Source organism: Hypanus sabinus, chromosome 20 (assembly GCF_030144855.1).
Source record: "Hypanus sabinus isolate sHypSab1 chromosome 20, sHypSab1.hap1, whole genome shotgun sequence".
Lineage (NCBI taxonomy): Eukaryota > Metazoa > Chordata > Chondrichthyes > Myliobatiformes > Dasyatidae > Hypanus > Hypanus sabinus.
The window spans coordinates 55,481,672-55,499,267 of NC_082725.1; positions in this window are offsets into that span (position 1 = coordinate 55,481,672).

Here is a 17,596-nt window from a genome sequence, read left to right on the forward strand (position 1 = left end):
AGGATTTTAAAGTCACCCTGCAGTTTGAGAAGGAGAAGCTAAAGTCAAATGTATCAGTATTACAGTAGAGAAGAGGAAATTACAGAGGCTTGAGAGGGGAGCTGGCCAAAGTTGATTGGAAGGAGACATTAGTAGAAATGATGACAGAATATCAATAGCTGGTATTTCTAGGAGCAGCTCAGAAGATGCAGAGTAGATACATCCTAAAGATGAAGAAGTATTCTAAAGGGAAGTCAAAAGCAACAGAAAAGCTAGAGGGAGGGCACCTAATATAGCAAACATTAGTGGGAAGTTAGACGATTGAGAAGCTTTTAAAAACCAACAGAAGGCAACTAAAAAAAGCCATAAGGAGAGAAAAGATGAAATATGAAGTTAACCTAGCCAATAACATAAAAGAGGATACTGAAGGTTATAAGGAGTAAAAGAGAGATGAGAATAAATTTTGGACTGCTGGAAAATGACACTGGAGAAGTAGCAAAGGCGGACAATGAAATAGAAGTTGTATTTAATAAGTATTTTGTGTTAGTCTTCACTGTGGGAGATACCAACAGTATGCAAGAAATTCTAGATTGTCTGGGGGCAGAAGTGAGTATAGTTGCTATTACTGAGGAGAAGGTGCTTGGGAAGCTGAAAGGTCTGAAGGTAGATAAATTACCTGGAGCAGATGGACTCCACCCCAGGGTTCTGAGAAAGGTAGCTTGAAGAGATGGAGGAGGCATTAGTAGTGATCTTTCAAGAGTCATTAGATTCTGGAATGGTTCCAGAGGACTGGAAAATTGCAAATGTCAATCCGCTCTTTAAGAAGGGAGGGAGGCAAAAGAAGAAATCTATAGTTATAGAAATCTATAGTTAGCTGAACTTCAATTTGGAGTTTGGAAGAATGAGGGGTGACCTTTTTCAAAGATATAAGATTCAAAATGGTATATGGTCTGTAATTGATATTTCAATAATATTTAGTAATCTTGTGTGTATATATATATATTTAGATAGGTTGATTAATTTGTGCTTGTTTAAATAATTTATTATGGGTTATATGTAAAAATACATCAAATGCTACATCATCAAGCTACCACGTGATACATGTGCTCCACGCTTAAAGTAAAAATGAAGTTACACTCACAGTGTCTTCCTTTGAACTAATTTAATGTTTTGAAGTTACAAAACATAACATTGGTAACGAGGTACAGTATTTTTAAAAGCAACCCAAGATGGCCACTGACCTGTTAGAGTGGAGCGAGATGTTGGAAGCAAAAAAAGACGCTGTGAAGCAACAGACGTATTTAAAAGGAACAGTCGAGCACGTGGAGAGACTGCCAAGTTTAAAACAAAAGCAGTCTGCACGTGTTCTTCGGAAGGGAAGATGCGATCGATTTTTTCTTTCAAAGGTTGGTATACAGAGGACTTTGGGGCTCATAAAGAGTGAGCATTGGGTGATCGTAATCATTTCAAAACTTCAGAAATGGCTGGCTACATCAGAAAGATTGACAAGTTTGATTACACAATGGGTAATTGGCTCATGAATACCGAACTATTGGAACAGTATTTTGAAGCAAATGAAATAGCCAATGAAAAGCAAGTGTCAGTTTTGCTGAGCGCATTAGGTTTAAAGGCATACAGTTTGCTTCGAAGCTTAACTGCTCCAATCAAACCTGCAGGAATTAGCTTTGGTGATATTGTCAAAGTAATGCAGAAACCATTAGAACCCAAGCCATTGTTGATTGCAGAACGCTTTAGGTTTCATAAAGGAAGGGGCGTCCATTTCAGCATACATGGCTAAATTGAAGCAATTGAAGTTTGTCAGCTCAGTAATGATCCTGATGCACTGAGAGATGGTTTTGTTTGTGGAATCTTACAAAAAAGCGTTCAAAAATAGCTCCTAAGTGAAGCTACCATTTAAGTGAGCAATTAAAATTGCTGTTTCAATTTTTTTTAGCATATCGCACCAGACAGTCAGCCATTCTTGTCTGGCACAGTGTCAGGATTGGTCTCCTTTCGGATTAAACGGGTCATGATATGAACATTCTTGACTCGACCCTTGCTTTTTTTTAACGTTAGCTCAACGCTCAACCTGGCACGGATGGAAAGCATGCTCTGGGGTGGCCTGACTTGGATTCGAACTTGGGAGCCTTCACTCTGGAGTCTGGAGCTGATGCCATTGCACCACCAGCAAACAGAGATGCAAGCAAGTTTCATTCAGGATCGAAAGTGAACGTGAATAAAACTGTAGCATCGAAACAGAAGCCGGACTGGCTGAACAATTTGTGTAACCATTGTTCCAGGGGGCTCACACACATCAGACCAATGCAGATTTAAAGGTAAAACTTGCAGAAAATGCAACAAAGTAGGACACGTACAAAGAACATGTCAGGCAGTCAAAAGTAAATGGACTGGTCAGGGAAGAGAAAATATAAAAGTCAAGTTGCAATTTCAAAAAGAGCACAAATCTGCATGCTATTGATGGAAAGTCTGATAATGATGAGAGTGACACAGAACTAGGTAGCCTAGAGATTTACCATGTGAAAACTAACAGGAGACAAGCAATACGGCTTACGACAGAAGTGAATGACAAATTAATTAAAATGGAATTAGACACTGGTTCAACTGTTTCAGTCATTCCATAAAATGAGTTTGCATGGCATTTCCAAGATACTAAATTGAAGCTAAGAATTTATACAGGAGAACAGATAACTCCTGTTGGAACAGCATCCATAACTGTGAAGTACAACAACCAACAAGCCACGTTGAGCTTGTATGTGGTAAAAACAGAAGGATTGGCTTCAACTTGATTGAAGATCCATCCACAATTTACGTGTCATACTCTCCTGCAATGAAGCCATATGAAAGCAAATTAAGGTACTGGATGATATCACAACCGTCTCCATGCTTAACACCATGAGCTGTTGCCCAACAAAGAACAAACAGGTGTTGGTGCCAATCTCTGAGCCTTTGGCTGGAAAGCATATTGGACCAAGGAAGAATTATGCTGCTCTGAGGCATCGTGAAAGTGACAAAAGCAGTGGTCCAGATACAACAGTTTGTGAAGGCAACATACTTGTTGAATGGATGGCCAAAAAGAAAGGAGATATGGATACAGAGGATTTGTCAGGTGATATTGTGGAAGCAAAAACCAAGAGGAGAGATCAGACCATAAAGTAAGCAAGTTTAATAATAGTAATATGGAATAATAATAATAATAAGTGAACCAAATTGACCTTCCCAAGTTCAAGATGCACAAACTAGAAGAAAAAGGAGGGAAGAGATGGAGAGAAAGAATGTGAAAGAGAAATGGTGTAAAAGAGAAAAGGAACATGAGAAAGATAAAGAAGGAGATCAAGGTAGATCCAGAGAGAGGAAAGGACAAGAAGGATGTCCAGAGCTGCCGGAATTGACTCCTACAACCGCAACAGAGGAGGCTCCAGAACCTGAGATTATTTCACAGCAACAAGTCTCTCCTGACAAGCAGTGTTCCTCCTTGTCAGGAAAAACACTATCCCACAAGAGTAAGCAATTAAATCTTTAGGCCTGAATGGGATCATTTAAAATTTACCATGCTGTGGATGTCTGAGTAGTAGTTGTACAAGGGGTGATTGATAAGTTCGTGGCCTACAGTAGGCGTCGATTTTGGAAAACCTAGCACATTTATTTTTCCTACATTTACACACTTAGTCCAGCGGTCATGGAGCATACGGATCCCTTCTTTGTAGAAGTCAGTGTCTTGGACCTCCCGAAGTGGTCCACAGCATGGGGTAATTGATAGGTTCATAGCTTAAGGAAGAAGGAGATAAGTTATTAATTTCAAACTTTCTGTATTTTCACTCAAAGAGTTGAACTGCACGTGCGTGTAACGAGAGCTGTATAACTCAGCTTCGTCTACCTTAGGCCATGAACTTATCAATCAGCCCTGCGGTGGACACTTTCTGAAGGTCCAAGATCCATATGCTTGACCGCTGGACTAAGTGTGTAAATGTAGGAAGGGACTATGTTCAAAAATAAATGTGCTAGGTTTTCTAAAATTGACTTCTTCTACCTTATCAATCATCCCTGGTATAATAGACTGTGTATATCGTTAAAATGCAATCTATATTGAGTCAGAGTTTATGGCTAAGCAGGGAGAAGTGTTGTGTGTTTAATATTACAATATTTGCATAATCTTGTATATATATTGGTTGATTAAGTATCCTTTTCATTTAAATTAATTCTTGGGTATATGTAAAAATATATTAATTGCATACGACATCACGCTACCATGTGATACGTGTACACCTCACTTGAAATAAAGACGAAGTTCCACCAGTATTTTGGACACTCTGCATCTTCCTTTGAATTACTTTAATGTTTTGAAGTTACATAACAATAAAAGTTTGCAATGTTTCCATTAGTGGGAGACATACCCACAAAATAAGGGGCAAACACGAGGAAATCTGCAGATGCTGGAAATTCAAACAACACACACAAAATGCTGGTGGAACGCAACAGGCCAGGCAGCATCTGTAAGGAGAAGCACTGTCGACGTTTCTGTCTGACGAAGGGTCTCGGCCCGAAACGTTGACAGTGCTTCTCCTTATAGATGCTGCCTGGCCTGCTGTTTTCCACCAGCATTTTGTGTGTGTTGTCCCACAAAATAAGGGCTGGTCATTTGAAACAAAAGTGCTTTGAAATTACACTTCTGAGTGTAGTGAATCTCTAGAATTCTCTGCTCCTGAGGATGGGGGAGGCCAAATCATTCAAGTTAGAAATGGATAAACTTACAACGTTCTGCAGCTTCTTTTGGACCTGTGCAGTAGCCCCCCGCTCCCCCGCATACCAGATAGTGATGCAGCTCTTCACAGTACAACTATAGAAGTTTTTGAGTATATTTGTTGACATACCAAATCTCTTCAAACTCCTAATAAAGTATAGCCACTGTCTTGTCAATGTCCAACAGGGTCACAAAAGAAACATCCAAGACAATCACTCGCAATTACACTGCACATCCACCTTCCTGCACCGACTCTTCGCCAATTCCCAGCATTGTCCTGTAATCGGAAAAAAGATTGGCTGCTGAGAGGTCTGAACATGCTGCCATCTTACTGGAAAAAATGAAAGGGCCACGGCAAGGTCTAGTGGGAGGTCAAAGATTCATATTTTAGTGCATGAAAGGTCTGTTCAAGATTTTGATAAAAATGGGATAGAAGTTGTCCTTGACCCTGATGATACATTCTCTCAAGCTTTTGTATCTTCTGTCCAAAAGAGGGGAGAAGAGAAGATGACCAGGGGAGGAGGGGTTAATTATTATGTTGACCACTTTCCCAGGCAATGGGAGGTGTAGACATAGTCTATGATGGGAGGCTGGTTTGCATGATGGACTAGGCAGCTGCCGGCTGGGGTCACAATAGATTGAAGGCAGTGTGGGTCCTCGCAGTACATGAACAAAATATCACTTGTGTGAGAAGCCTCACATTGTATGAAAGAGACTTCATTGAGAGAGAGAGAGAGAGAGAGAGAGCGACCTTATGGCATGAGAGAGAGAGAGAGACCTCATGGTGGGAGAGAGAGAGAGAGAGAGAGAGACCTCATGGTGGAAGAGACAGAGAGAGAAACAGACAGACCTCGTGGTGTAAAGGAGAGAGAGACCTTGCAGTGTGAGGAAGAGAGAGAGAGAGAGACCTCATGACGAGAAAGAGAGAGAGACCTCGTGGTGGGAGAGACCGAGAGAGAGAGAGAGACAGACATGGTGTGAAGGAAAGAGAGACCTCATGATGTGGGGGAGAGAGAGAGAGAGCTCATGATGTGGAGAGGGATCTTGTGGTGTGTGAGACTTCAAGGTGTGTGAGACGGAGACTTGCAGAGTGTGAGAAATTTCACTATGTGTGTGAGGGACACGTCATGGTGTGTGAGGGAGATGTCACTGTGTAAAATAAACCTCAGCATTTTTTAAGTTCACTCGAGGAGGACCAGATATTATGCACTATCCTCTCACCTAAAGGAATAACTCACCACTTCCTAATGATGTTAGTTGGTGCATTGGCACACCTCGAACTCCACTACTCATGTTCCCCATGGTGCTGTGGGATCTCAATATTAGGCAGCCCAGGCTTCATCTAGTATCTCAACCAGAAGTGATTGCATGCAGCTACGATGGGTTCACTTAAACTGAAAATCCTTCTTGAGCTGAAGTGTTGGTCTTCAAAGACGTGATTCTACAGTGTGATCCTCAGTGAAGTGTTGCAGTGTGGTTTAAAATTGGCTTCAGAAGTTGTTTTTAGTTTCACACAATTCAAATTAAAACTAGTAAATAAAAATTATCATCCTACTCAATGCCATTCTCCTGCCTCCCCCTCCTTCCCCGTGCACTTACTAATCAAGAATATATCAACTTCTGCTTTAAATATACCCAATGACTTGGCCTCCATAGTAATCTGTGGCAATGAATTCCATAGATTCAATACCCTCTGGCTAAAGAAATTCCTCCTCATCTCTGATCTAAAGGGATTCTACTTTGCATTTAAGTTTGACATTCCAAAGTGAATCACTTCACTCTTTTCCGGATTGAACTTCATCTGCCATTTCTCAACCCAGCTCTGCAAATATCAACCTCCTACACAATTATCCACAACACTAGCAACCATCTTAATCTTAAATATCGTCTTCCATCTTGTAGGTGTCTTCTTTGATAAGGCTAACAATGGTATTGGTTATGGTTTCTTGATTTCTCATTGAGACCAGGACAATAAAGTAGACTTTTGCAGGGGAGTTTTAGAGTTAAGAAGGTTGGTAAAGGACAGAACTTATTGTAACTTGGCCCTGACACTCCACTGCTCGAAACCTCGGCAGTGCGGCAAAATTTGCAGTGGTTAGTCCTTTCCACTGACTGTTCTGTTTTGTAAATGTTATTGAATTATTGTTGAATAATTCCCCAATGGTAACAAGTTAATCTCTGGGCTTTTAAACACAATCACAATGGATTTTGTTCTTTTCCTCTTAAACAGTCAACAATGATTTTAATCTTTGAAAGATCCCACAGCTTTAAGGATTTTCCCAGGAAATACTGTGACAGTTCTTAAGACTTCGCTAAATTGGAGGCTTAGATTGAATACATTTAATTATATTCCAGAGCAAAATGCACAAGGGAAGGTAATATTTTTCAAGGAATGTTCAGAGGGAACATACAAATACAAAAGGGACACTGAAAGAAGTTTAACAAACCTGAAGCACTGTAGACTTTTGGTCTGTATCCATTATTGACTGAATTTGCTGAAGAAATTGAAGAAATGAGTGAATAAATTAGAAATCAATTTAGGCCCATGGCTGGAATGCTACTTAATAAACTGATGACATCAAATGTATTCTGGCCTAATTCTTCAAAAATTATGATGTTACTTGGGCCTTCAGACATGTTGAAACATGAGTTTATAAATCTCAATAAAATAATTAACATGCCTGTACTATGACACATTAAGTAAAGTAGATTGTAGATTGAAGGGAAGAAGGCAGAGGTTCTGTCCCTTCAAAATCTGGGCTCATGTGTGCAAGTGCAGCCAGGAGAGAGATCCCCTTGGGTATAGAGTCACTGAATGCGCTCAGTGTGGACCATGAAAATTTCTCGGTCCAACAGGAAGAATCCTCCTCACTTACTGTCAGTTTGGGGACAAGGAGAAGAGTTCTGAGAGAGTAGTGGATTGAAGGAGGGGATGAGGGTTGCTGTGAGCTCTATGGAAAACCATGTGGGTGGGACTGTGTATCTGCATCAACGTGCATTCTGTATGGGTGTATCCAGGTGTTTCAGACACTAGAAACTGATTTCCAGTCAGTTTGGACCTCATAGCCACTTGACTTAGCCCTCAATGGCCAATCTGTTGGTAACTGATGTCCAACACCACCCAGTCTTAAAGGAATTCACACACAGGTATCTGAAGAAAGACGGTGGAACTTCCTCTTGGATACAGTGGGTTAATTGGAGAATTTTTTTAAAAATTGCAGAGCAAAAATACAAGGGTGGAGAAAGAATAAGCAAGAACTGTGGTGGTTGTGTAATGTAATGCACTTCCAGGTTGTGAAGGACAGCGGAAGTTGATAAAGCTGAGCCTATGGATTTACTCAAGGTGAAACTTTGCACAGAAGTTAACTGTCAAGGTCTCTGAAACAAGATTACAATGAGTAAGTGCTGTAAAAGCCAGCAATTAATAAAGCAGGGCAAAAAGAAACGGATTAGGTAGTCGATGTGCACCACAGCAGTGGGAATGAAGATAAAGAGTGTGAGATATGAATACAGAATGGCAGTCAAGGGCAGAATTGGCATAGCTGGGGAACAGCAGCATGGTTACAAGAAGGGGAGCAGTGGGCATGAGTAGTGTTGATAGAGACAGGGCTAGGGCAGGGAGAAGAAAGATCAATCATTTGGCCAACAGGATATCCCTCAATTTGGCATTGTAAGTGGGAGAAGTAACTTGGGCGAGTACCAGTATTAAAGGAACAATAGCATTAGGAATTATTGACCTGGGGTCAACATAACTTATCTGGATATTTACATTTTATATATTAAAGTTAATACAGTAAAGATCAGAATCAGATTTAATATCACCAGCATATGTCATAAAATTTGTTGTCTGTGTGCCAGCAGTACAATGCAAAACAATGAGAGAGAGGAGAGAGAGGGAGAGGGGAGAGAGGGGAGAGAGGGGAGAGAGGGGAGAGAGGGGAGAGAGGGGAGAGAGGGGAGAGAGGGGAGAGAGGGGGAGAGGGAGAGGGAGAGGGAGAGGGAGAGAGAGAGAGAGAGAGAGGGAGAGGGAGAGGGAGAGGGAGAGGGAGAGGGAGAGGGAGAGGGAGAGGGAGAGGGAGAGGGAGAGGGAGAGGGAGAGGGAGAGGGAGAGGGAGAGGGAGAGGGAGAGGGAGAAGGAGAGAGAGAGAGAGAGAGAGAGAGAGAGAGAGAGAGAGAGAGAGAGAGAGAGAGAGAGAGAGAGAGAGAGAGAGAGAGAGAGAAACTGTGAATTACAGGATGAATACTGTGCCCTTAAAAAGTATTCACCCGCCCCTGGAAGTTTTCATGGTTTATTGTTTCACAACATTGAATCATAGTGGATTTAACTTAGCTATTTTTGACACTATCTACAGAAAAAGACTGATTCAAAGTGAGAACAGATCTCTACAAAGTGATCTAAATTAATTACAATATAAAACACAAAATATTTGATTGCATAGGTATTCACCCCCCCTTTAATATGACACACCAAATCATCACTGCTGCAGTCAACTGGTTTTAGAAATTATGTAATTAGTTAAATAGAGATCTGTGTGCAGTCAAGGTATTTCAATTGATTGAGGTAAAAATACAACAATGTCTGGAAGTTCCAACTGCTGGTGAGTCAATAGCCTGGCAAAAAACTACACCATGAAGACAAAAGAACACTCCAAACAACTCCATGAAAAGGTTATTGAAAAGCACAAGTCCAGGAGTTGGATACAAGAAAATTGCCAAGTCACTGAATACCTCTTGGAGTAGAGTTTAGTCAAGCAAGAAATGGAAAGAATATGGCAAATCTGCCTAGAGCAGGCTGTCCTCAAAAACTGAGTGAAAGGGACTAGTGACAGAGGCCACCAAAGACCTATGACAACTCTAAAGGAGTTACAAGCTTCAGTGGCTGAGATGGGAGAGATTGCACTTACAACTATTGCCCGGGTGCTTCGCCAATCACAGTTTTATGGGAGAGTGGCAAGGAGAAAGCCTCTGTTGGAAAAAGAAAACTCACATGAAATCTCAGCTACATTTTTCCATAAGGCAGTTGGGAGTCTGAAGTCAGCTGGAAGAAGGTTCTGATAAAACCAAAATTGAGCTTTTTGGCAATCAGACTAACCATTATGCTTGGTATATGCCAAACACTGCAAAGCACACCATCCCTACCATGAAGCATGGAGGTGGCTGCATCATGCTGTGGATGCTTCACTGCAGCAGGCCCTGGAAGGTTTGTGAACTACTACTACTATGTCAACTCAGGCCTAGGGGGCCAGCGTCAGGCACGATGACGGACTCTCCACTCCTCCCTCTCCCTCATCAGTGTGTTCAGTTCATCTACATTAGCCGCGCCACTATCTTCTAGGAGCGTGTTGACCGTAGTCTTGGGAGGCCACTCAGGGTTCATCCTCCCATGCTTGGGCTCCCATGTGATGACTAGGCTGGCAGGTAGCTCAGGGTGGCATAGACAGTGCCCCGCTAGTTGCAGTCTTCTCACCTCAATTTTAGTAATGAGTATCGGTAGATCGTCATAGAGCTCGAAGTTTGTCATGTGCTGTTGCCGACTCACGTCAAGAGCCATCCGGAGCATTTGTGTATAGCTACCATCTAGTGACTTTTGCATGGTCTTGGTGAGCGTCCACGTCTCGCATCCGTATGTGAGGATGGATTCTATGACTGCTATGAAGATCCTCTTTTTGAGCCCTCTGGTCAGGTTTGACCTCCAGATTTCCTTCATGTTTGTGAATGTAGAGGGTAAAATGAATACAGCAAAATACAGGGAAATCTGGGAGGAAAACCTGATGAAGTGTGCAAGAGAACTACCACTTGGGAGACGATTTGTTTTCCAGCAGAACAATTACCCCAAACATAAAGCCAAAGCTATACAGTAATTGCTTAAAAACAACAAAGCTACTATTCTAGAGTGGCCAAGTCAGAGTTCAGACCACAATCCAATTGAGAATTTGTGGCTTGACTTGAAAAGGACCATTCACTCACAATTCCCATGCAATCTGACAGAGCTAGACCAGTTTTGTAAAGAATGGGAAAAATTGCAGTGTCCAGATGTGTAAAGCTGATAGACACACACAGACCTATCCACACAGACTCAAAGCTGTAATTGCTGCTGAAGGTGCATCTAATAAAAACTGAGCTGAAGCGGGTGAATACTAAGTATAATAAAAATAATTATTTTGCATTTTACATTTGTAATTAATTTAAATCATTTTGTAGAGATCTGTTTTCACTCTGACACGCTAGAAACAGTCTGTTTAACTCCACTTCAATGTTGTAAAACAAAAAAACATGAAAATTTCCAAGGGTGTGTGTGTGTGTGTGTGTTTTTATATATATACACACACACCCACACATTTATTTATATTTATATATTTAGTTAAATTAGATAAGTTCAAATATATTTATTATCAAGGAATGTATCAATTATACAATCTTGAGATAAATTGAAAAAAATACAAGTCATGCAAACAATTTAAGCAAATAACAGCTTTCCAAAGTAGTGCCAAAAAATTACAAAAAGTAGTGATGTAGTGTTTATAGGTTCAGAAATCAGAAGCTGTTCCTGAACTCTGTACATCCTACCTGATGGTACCAATGAGAAGAGGGCATGTCCTGAGTGATGGAGGTCCCTAACCATGAACGTAGCCTTGCTGAGGCACTGCTCCTTGAAGATGCTCTGGATACTATGGAGGCTAGTGCTCATGATGGAGCTGACTAACTTTACAACTCTCTGCAACTTACTTCAATCCTGAGCAATGATGCAGCCAGTTAAAATGCTCTCCACGGCAAACCTGTAGAAATTTGCAAGTGTTTTTAGTGACATATCAAATCTCCTCAAACTCCTAATGAAATATATCCACTGTCTTGCCTTCTTTATAGCTGCATCGATATGTTGGGTCAGGTTAGGTCCTGTTCATGAACCAGAAACTTCATTGCAATTATAATTTTGTTCTTTGTTTCCTCCCTTATCATGACCTCATATTATAATATCATGCAGTTAACAATTTTGTGCAATGAATACTCAATATACTTAGCTTATTCTCCTACCAATTAACCCACAATTGATCTTTCAGCTTACATAAAGACATTGCACCAAAACTCCACACCTCTTATTAGAATGTTGTATTTCTACAGGCCAAGGATGAAACGACTTGTGGATCCACATCATTGTGAGTCCACTATTGGATCAGGATCATTACAATATTATTTACTGAATAACAACAATACTTGTGTATATGCACATTCAGAGACTGAGCTCCAACTTGTTTTTGATTCATTACTGAAAGAATGGGCATGTTAAATATCTGGAATGTGAAATCTATCAACCTGCCCTCCCCCACTCTCCCACTGCACAGCCAAAGTCCATAGCCACGAGAACAGGCATGGGCAAGCTACGGCGCGCGGGCCATATGTGGCCCGTTAAGCTTTTTAATCCGGCCCGCAGAACTTGATGAAATTATATTAATAAACCTTGTTAACGTTTTTTCCCCGCAATTCTGGCGTTTTCCCAATAGATGACGCACTCTATATACATTGACCTTTGTTGAGGTGCAGCGTATTACTCCACATTTGCGCTTTACTTTGTGACCTTGTGGCGACCCATTTCCTGGCACATCCGAACCGGCTCACAATTAGCCAGTGGAGATCGCCTGCGGGGATTTGCGAGCACAGAGCTCCGCATACCGGCACGCTCTCCCTGCTTTGTCATTCTGTGGGTCGCTGTTGAGTTTTGGCACAGGGGACAATTGAATAAGAAGGAGCAGGACAAGTAGACCTGCATCTCCTACCGTTTTTGAAATAAAGACAGTCAGGAGGAGAGTGATTATGTTATCTTGAAGGATAACAGAATTTTCAGTGCTTTAAAATAATGACTGTTACTATTAAAAAAGCTGTATTTTATTCATTTAATTTTCAGTGTTTTAAAAGTCATTTCAATAAATAGCTAAATACCATGGGACTTCAAAGACAGATATTTTGTTGTAATGCATTTGTTCATTTTCAATTGAAATTAAAGCACATGTTTTCTACATATCCCATGATATTTTATTTTCTCTTATGAGGTGTATTACCAAAACACTCCGTCCATCTGCTCCCGGTCCGGCCCCCCTGTCAAATTTTAGAACCCTTTGTGGCCCTCAAGTCAAAAAGTTTGCCCACCCCTGCACTAGAATATAATTTACGCCTGAATTCCTTTCTATAACTGGGAAGTCATGCTCAGCAAAAGCTCACCAGAGAGGAAACTCATCATTGCCTCTTGTTAGTCAACATAACCTTTGGCCAACAGAGGAAAAAGTGATGGAAAAACAGCAGTGTCATGGTTCACCAAGCTCCACCCGTCAGTAGTCATAACAACAGAGACACTACAGAGATTAACAAAGATGCAGCTCGGACACGAGGGTTTGAGTAACAGGAAAAGGCCGGGCAGTCTTGGACCTTATTCCTTGGTTTTGTAGGAATTGAGTGGCCTTATAGGTGTATACAATTATCAGGGACACAGATAAGGGCGCATGCTGCCTGACCTGTTGAGTTCCTCCAGCATTTTGTGTGTGTTGCCAAGGGTAAATGCTGTCTTTACCCTACCCCCCCCCCCCCAAGAACTAGGTTCAAGGTGAGAGATTTAAGAGGGAATCAAGGTACAATTTCTTTATTCAGAGGGTGCTGTGTATATGGAATGAGTTGCCAGAGGAATTGATTGAGACTGGTATAATAACATTCAGAAACCATTTGGATTCACCACCCTCTAACTAAAGAAATTCTTCCACATCTCTCATCTAAATGGATGCCCTTTAATTCTGGGGCTGTGCCCTTTAATCCTAGATGCTCCCTCTATTGGAAATATCTTCTCCATTTCCACTCTTTCCAGGTTTCAGTGAGATGCCCTTCTAAACTTGTGACTAAAGGCCCAGAGCCATCAAAATCATATATTAACCCTTTCATCCCAAGGATCATTCTTGCTAACCTCTTCAGGGCACTCTACAACACCTGAGCATCCTTCAATAGACATCAGTCCCAAAAGTGCTCATAATATTCCAAATGCGGGCTGGCCAATGCCTTATGAAGTCTCAGCATTACATTCTTGCCTTAATATTCTAATCCTCTTGAAGTGAATACAAACATTGCACTTTCTCTTAACTACCAATGCAACTTGCAAGTTAACTTTTAGTGAATCCTGCACTAAGAATCCCAAGTCCCTTTGTGCCTCTGATCTCTGAATTCTCTCCCCATTTAGAAAATAGTCAGCACCTTTATTCCTTCTACCAAAATGCATGACTTCCCTATGTTGTAGTCCATCTGCCACTTCTTTGCCGATTCTCCTAATCTAAGTCTTTCTTCAGATCCTTTGCTTCTTCCACACTACCTGGTCCTCGATCTATTTTTGGGTCATCTGCAAACTTGGCCACAAAGCCATCAATTCCATCATCCAGATTGGTAGCAAATAATGTGAAAAGTAATGGCCCTGGGGAACACCATGAGTACAGTGACCGTCAAACAGTCTTTGCCTCTTGCCAAATCTTCTATTTGGGCCAGTATCTTTCCTGTAATACCATGGGCTCCTATCTTGTTTAGCAACTTGATGTGCAGCATTTTATCAAAGACCTTCAGAAAATCTAAGTAAACATCCATTGACTTTCTTTTGTCTATTCTGCCTGTTATTCCCTCAAATAATTCCAAAAGATTTGCCAGGCAGAATTTCCCCTTAAGGAAACCAGGCTGAATTCAGCCCATTTAATCATGTGCTTCCAAGTAACCCGAAACTTCATCCTTAATAATAGACTCTGTAATCTTGAAGTCAGGCTAATTATCCTATAATTTCCTGCCTTTTGCCTCCTTCCCTTCTTAAAGGGTGGAATGACAGTTGTGATTTTCCAGTCATCAGAACCATTCCTGGCTCTGGTGATTCCTGAAAGATCACTTTTAATGCCTCCAGGCTTTCAGATTGTAGATCCTTTATCAGAGTGGGAAAGAGGTATTTTAAAAGATAGGTTCAAATTGCAGAGAAGGTGGCCCGAGGGCTGGATAGAACATGAAGAATATGTTTCATACAGTGAGGTCAAAGATGCCATAGGGATGAATTGTTGGGGTTATCCAGTCGAAAGAGTTAATGAGATTTATAACACAGATGGGGTGTATCGTGTTGCTAAGAATAATTCCCAAGATTGTAGTTTGATTCCCGCTGCTACCTGTACAGAGTTTATATGTTCTCTCCATGACTGTGTAGGTTTCCTCTGAGTGCTGCTGTTTCTTCCCACGTTCCAAAGCCGAACAGTTACATTGTGATTGTTGACACAAAACAATGCATGTTTTGTACGTTTCAAATAAAGCTAATGTGACATGTGACAAATAATTTTTTTTTTATTTTACCCAGCAGGTCACGCTAATGGGGAGAAGAAAACAGAACCAATAACAATAACATAGGCAACAACAGTGGAAATTGCCAGATCTAATACAGAAAGAGAAAGTAAATAGGTAAGAGTACTCAATACTGGTTGCAGAAGGTTGCATGATGGCCAGGGAGAACATGAGGTGTTGCTTCTCAGGCTTAGGTTGGGTCTCATTGGAAGAGTGTAGGAAACCATAGACTGATCAGAGTGGGAGATATGTGCATTAGATTTAAAGAAATGCAGGTGAATTACAGCTTCACTGTTGCATCTCCTTTAATCTCTTCCATCCAGGGACCCAAAGTCAATCCAGATGAAAGCACTGATTCACTTGCACTTCTTTAAATCTCGTGTACTGCATTTGGTGTTTGGAGCTTCGCTCCTCCACATTGGTGAAGCCACACATAGACCGAGTGATCGCTTTGCTGAACACTTGTGTTCAGTTAACAGGAATGACCCCGAGCTTCCTGTTGCCTGTCGCTTTGATTCCCCATCCCACTCTGCAGTTCATGTAATAAAGTGACAGGCAATGGGAGGCTCAGTCTGTAGACTCACTCACTCTTATAAGACCAAACACAAGCTTCAGAAATTGAACCTCATCTTCCCTTTGAGAACGTTGCCACCTACTGCACTCAATATCAAATGTTCCAACCTTGGGCAACTCACTGTCCCTGGATTGTAGGTAATTTTGACTCAGTTTATCATTCTCCACAAGTACAGCTTGACCTGCCAGCCCGCACTACACTTGGTGTTTAGCAACACAGTTCTCTTCAAGTTATCAAACCCTAACCCCTTTTAACTGGATGACCCCTGCAACTGACTCAAGCCCATAGCCACACCCTATTGCAAGTAAGCCCTTTGCCATATCCATTCCCCAATTACCTTCTCTACAACTTAAAACTACCTTAAAACAATCTTTTGCCCTATAAACTCAATATAGAAAATGGAACTTAAAAACAGTACAGCACAGGAACAGGTCTTTCAGCCCACTAAGTCATGCCGAAACAGCTAAAAAGCAAATCAAAAACACCCAAACACTAATCCCACCTACCTACACCACATCTGTATCCCTCCATTTTCCTCACATCCATGTGCCTATCTAAACCTCTCTAAAAAGCCTCTATTATATTTGCCTCTACCACCATATCAGGCAGTGCATTCCTGATAGCCGCCACTCCCCTCACATCCCCTTAAACCTAACCCCTCACCTTCAACACATGCCCTTCTGTATTAGACATTTCAACTTTGGGGAACTTATGCCCTCTGTCTATTCTATCTATCATAATCTTATAAACCTGTCAGATCTCCCCTCAGCCTCCAGTGCTCCAGAGAAAGCAACCAAGTTTATCCAGCCTCTCATTGTAGCACATGCCCTCTAAACCAGGCAGCATCCTGGTAAACCTCTTCTGCACCCTCTCCAAAGCCTCATCATCCTTCCTATAGTGAGGCGACCAACCAGAACTGTAGGCAATATTCCAGATGTGGCCTAGCCAAAGTTCTATTAAGTTGCAACATAACCTCCTGACCTTTGAACTAATAAAAACAAGCATTCCATAAGCCTTCTTCACCACCTTATCAACCAGAGTAGCTACCTTCAAGGAGCTATGAACTTGGATCCCAAGATCTCTCTGCTCAGCAACACTGTTAAGGATCTTGCAGTAACAGTGTACTCTCTCCTTGCATTTGCGCTACTGAGATGCAACACCTCACATTTATCTGGGTTAAACTCCAGCTGCCATTTCTCAGTCATTATCTGTAACTGGTCTGTATTGCGCTGTATTCTTTGCCAGTCTTCTGCACCATCTGCAATTCCACCATTCTTGGTATGAGATGCAAACTTACTGATCCACCCATCTACATTTTCATCCAGCTCATTTACATACATCTCAAACAGCAGAGGTCCCAGTACAGATCCCTGCAGAACTCCACTAATTACACATCTCCAACTCAAGTAAGTCCCTTCAATTATTATCCTCTGTCTTTTATGCATAAGCCAGTTCTGAATCCAAGCAGCCAATTCACCACAGATCCCATACATTTAATCTTCCGGATGAGCTTCCCTTGAAGAACTTTGTCAAATGCCTTACCAAAATCCACATAGAGAACATCCACTGCCCTACCCTCATCAATCTCTCTAGTCACATTGTCAAAAAATCAAGTTGGTTGGCTCTCTCTATTTAGGCCATGGGTTTCTAAATGCTCATATATCCCATCCCAACACATTTCTGGAATTTTCTCCAGAAATTTCCCTACAACTGACTCTACTGTATAATTCCCAGGATTTTCCCTTGCTCCCTTCTTAAACAGAGGTTCAACATTGTTTCAAAAAGAAGCTTTTTCCACAAACACAGCATATTCTGAAGAAGAGTCACCGCTTGAAACGTAGGCTATCTATTCATTTCCACAGTGGCCACCTGACCCGCTGAGTCCCTGCAGCGTTTTGTGTGTGTTACTTTGTTTCCCGGCATCTGCAGACTTCCCCGCGTTTTTGTCT